At 41.2% G+C, this 4,492-nt stretch overlaps 1 non-coding gene across 1 annotated transcript; it reads left to right on the forward strand.

Moving 5' to 3' along the window:
• Positions 1-345: 345 nt before the first annotated feature.
• On the forward strand, positions 346-477 carry LOC114235878 (small nucleolar RNA SNORA70). Its single transcript, XR_003621954.1, has one exon. It is a non-coding gene; the product is annotated as a small nucleolar RNA SNORA70 (small nucleolar RNA).
• The last annotated feature ends 4,015 nt before the right edge of the window (positions 478-4,492 follow it).

The raw sequence follows: 4,492 nt of genomic DNA on the forward strand, positions 1-4,492 counted from the left end.
GGTGGGCATATTCTCTTGGCTCTTTGGACTCTGTGGCCTAAATGGGGAGGGGCCCTGCTGGAAGAGGGACAGAGTAAAGCCCTTTAAAGGCCAAAGACCAGAGAGCAGGGACTCTTTTACCTACTTGTCTTAACAATCAACCCAGTGCCAGAATGTGGTTGAAATGAGACAGATGTAGTTGGCATGAGTTAAACATACACAAACCACTGAGAAGAGTACCTGGCACATGTAGACACTCTATAGGTGTTAGCTATCTATACTGTTATGAGTGCTGGGAAAACCAACCCAAGTTTTGGCTCTTGGTATGTTTTGGGTACACTTCAAAAAACAGAGATCACTTGAAAAAAGAAAAAATTAAAAAAAAAAAATCTACCCTGTTGGGGGTCTGGTGTGCAATGGCTACAAACAGCAACGTCCTCAGTAGTGTATGCAGCCTGTTGCCTTTATGGGTTGCCCTTAGGGACCTTGGAGACAGCCCTTTCCAGTGGACATTCATGTATGGCCTCACGCTGTCCCCAGTGTAGGCTCCAGACAGGTATGCACGATGCGTTTGGGAAGCTCCAGGGCACAGTGGCCAGGGTCCACATTGGCCAAGGTGTAATGTCCATCTGCACCAAGCTACAGAACAAGGAACATGTGATTGAGGCCCTACACAAGGGCTAAGTTCAAGTTCCCTGGCCACATCTCTAAGAAATGGGGATTTACTGAATGTAATGTGGATGAATTTGAAAACATGGTGGCAGAAAGGCGGCTCATCCCAGATGGCTATGGGGTCAAATACATTCCTAATTGTGGCCCCCTGGACAGATGTTGGGCCCTGCATTCATGAGAGCTTTGGTGATGTCCCCTCCTTACTCATGTCCACCAATAAATCCTACTCTGCTGTTAAATAAATAAATAAATAATGTTTTATTCAAACAAATAAAATTTCCAGCACTGCTATCTTCAGAGGGCATTTAAATGGTGCTGCGAACTTGGAGGTTTGGGCTTACAGGTTTGGTGGCACACTGAGGAATTGTTGAGGGCTTATAATCACACCTGTGGTCTGTGGATTAGTGCTTCTGTCAATCAATTCATGGTGGCCAACACCTTATACTGGGTCTTGTTTTACCATCTTATAAATATTCAGGTTGGTCAAGGGAAGACACTGTTGACAGTATGGACAAAACAGTCTGAAGTCACCAGTACTCCTGGAAGTACTACTCAAACTATATCCTGTAAGTGGTTGATCAGTTTTTTCCCTTTAAGGATTGACTATGATTTTGACCTTATAGCTCAGTTGTTTGGTCAGGTGCTCACTGATCTATTATTCAGACTTTACTTTCAGAGGAATGGTTGGCTTGCCTATTTTTAAAATGTGTAATAAATTAAAAGAAATTCTGGCTATATGAGTTACTGATTCTGTTATTCTTAGTAATCTGCTTTGGGAGTCCTTTAAGAATATTGCTGGGCTAGCTGTGTCAAAGCACAGATGATAAATTGGCTTATAAAACTTTAAAAGTGATGTGGCAACTTTTTTCCCTCTCGATCACCTTTGCATCATTGAATTCCACATGAATCCAGAGTGGGACTGACTGTGGATTTTTCTGAGTTAACAAATCAAGGTGTCAAGTCAGGCTGGCTTATATTACTTCTGAATGCCAGCAATTCTGTCCAAAAGTCCGAAAATAGCAAGGGGCTCCAGAATGAATCATCTCAATTCATTTTAGGCTTTCAGTTTCCACTGAGTAATTTTTACAATTCAATTCATCTAGCTGGGGAGAAGCCTAACCCGCAGGACTGTGACAAATCAGGGCCGGAAGCTTGATAATGAAAAGGAGGACTTGGTACTATCAAACTTTAAACGTTTGGGCAAAACATGCTGCCATTCACACAGTAAGAGGCTGGATGTAAGTCCGAGAGAGTGGTCCAAAGCTAGTTAAAAGCTGCAGGATTTATTTTATGCCATGTTGATCATTTCAGGTTATCAGAATTAGTTCTCTAGAAAGATAACTGTGTAGCGGCATAAAATACATTCAAAACATGAACATATCACTTTCTGAAATAATAAGGTCATCTGGTAGGGAAACACTTGTTTCTTTTCCTCCTGTCCTTGGTTCATTCCTCTTTAAACTGGTACTGCCTTTCTCCTTCCACATTAATAAATCTCTTTGTTTCCTACAGAGGAGAATACATAAATCCTTCCTTTCTCCTCACAGAAAAGCCTGCTATTTATGTGTATGTTTTCTACTCACTCTCATTTGTGATGAATTTGTGATTAGAAAGAACCCCACATTGCCCTGTTCTGTCAATCAACTGAAGGGGAGCTGGGAGTTCACTCATGTAAACATGCAGCAGAATGGCCACATATTTTTCATATCTGCATTTTATAGGAATATTAATAGGATGATCACTCTCAGTAGGTTCTCCAGAAAATAAGTCACTTAAAAAAACCCCCCTCATATCATACAGTGGTCTCTTGAGATTAGATATTAAACTGAGGCTCGTGACTCAGTATCAAGACTGAATCAGAAAAAAAATTTAAGTGGGTAGAGTTTTTCTTTGGGGAGATGATCTCCTTTGGGGGCATGTGGTAGGGTCTAGTCTTCTTTCTTTTTAAAAAATAGTTATTTATTTATTTGGCTGTGCCAGGTCTTAGTTGCGGCACGCAGGACTTTGATGCTGCATGAGGGATCTTTAGTTGTGGCATGCAAACTCTTAGTTGTGGCATGTGGGATCTAGTTCCCTGACCAGGGATCGGACCTGGGCCCCCTGCATTGGGGGTGTGGATCTTAGCCACTGGACCACCAGAGAAGTCCCAGGTCTAGTTTTCTTGTGCTAACCAGGATCCTCAGAAATATCCCAGGCTCCTGAATCTTTCCTTTTCCCTCTATTCCCCCTCTTGAACACGTGTCCATCTTATTATCTATTCCCTCAGCACTGTTCTTTGTTTTTTCAAGGTGACAGCCATCTGAACTGAGAAATTATGCTGACAGAATTTAGATCTATGACATCTCATAAGGAATTCTAAGCTCACCCCTTCATTTTACAGAAGTGGGAATTGGTTTCAAATGTAGTCAAAGATTGCGCGCAAGATTTCACTACGACTTAGAGAAAGTCCTGGCGTGGTAGTGGGGGTCCAGGGCTGGGGTCTTTGCGTGGCAGCTTCAGCCTTTCTGATTTGCCAGTGGCTGCTAGTCCCAGTCCCAAGGCCATTTTGATTAAAATGGCAATTCCGGAGAACACGGTGCAAGAAGCTGAAGAAATGGCTCTAATGGTAAGAGCACGAGAGACAGTAGCAGGCTGGTGTGGGTGCTCGTTTAGGAAAGAACAGATAATTTGGAGACCAGTCTTTTGGATGCCTTCAAATCCACACTGTTTGGTGATGCTGAGATCTGCCTAACAACGAAGGCTGGCCACATGTAGATGCTTCTTAGTTGTTGCCATTTGTCTCCAATAAGCTTTGCGGGACCTGTCTACCCAGCTTTCTTCCAGTTAAATAATTAGTCTTTCCCTTGATTTCCAGGTAACTAACATTGAATAAGGCAACATTTTCTTTCCGGATTTTCTTTGTTCCTCAAATTACTTTTTAATTAAAAATACTTATTCTTTGTATAAAATTTGAAAAATACCAGAAGAGTTGAAAGAAAAAAGAAAAAGTCATCACTTACTTTCTTGTTGAAGCCAATCACTGTTAACACTGGTATTTTGCCTTTCTGTTTTAATCTCATTCCTTTTTCAAGGTCAAGACTAATGGTAATATTTTTCTTTCTTTCTCTTTTCTTGACCACTTTTTTTGAAAAGTAATATATGCCCTTTAAAGAAAAATTGGAGAATGAAGGCAACTATAAAGAAGAACATGGATCATTATTAAGCTTGCACCCAGAGCTAGCCTGAGTGACACGTTTCATTACAGCCTCTTAACAAAACAAAATAAAAAAAATCCATATTTCCCCCTTTCACTTCTTAACCATAAATTAACCAGTATAAAGGTAAAAGGAGTTACTGATGTTTTTTGCTGGGGTAAGATGAAGACCTTTCAATTAGTTGCTAAAATCTGTTTGAATTTGGGGCAAAGATGGATACAGGTGAGCTCTTGTTTCAAAAGAAGACCTCAGGCCAGACTTTCTCCTATATACTAGTTCACATTTTAAAGCCTATGACGGAACATTCTGAACTCAGCAGAGGTGCATTCTAAAATGTCAAGAATAATTGTAACTTCTTTCAGCTAGGTCTTTTTTTTGTCCTTTTCAGAATGCCTAGAGACATGGCAAGCAGAACTTGTGGTCATAGGTGGGACTCTTGGTGATATATAACATGAAGGGATCTCTCATAGAAAGGATGCTCGTAGCTTAAGTGCACTCCAGGGACTGTAGCTCATTACTGCTCGCTGTCTCTGAGTGAGCACACTTTATTGTTAATGCCAGAACACCAGTGTCTTATGTGTTCCCTCACTTTTCCTCTGCCTACGTCTCTTCCTTCCGACGAAAGGGACAAAGTACAGTCTGAGAAC

This window comes from Balaenoptera acutorostrata, chromosome 10 (genome assembly GCF_949987535.1).
Source record: "Balaenoptera acutorostrata chromosome 10, mBalAcu1.1, whole genome shotgun sequence".
In the NCBI taxonomy this organism is placed as follows: domain Eukaryota; kingdom Metazoa; phylum Chordata; class Mammalia; order Artiodactyla; family Balaenopteridae; genus Balaenoptera; species Balaenoptera acutorostrata.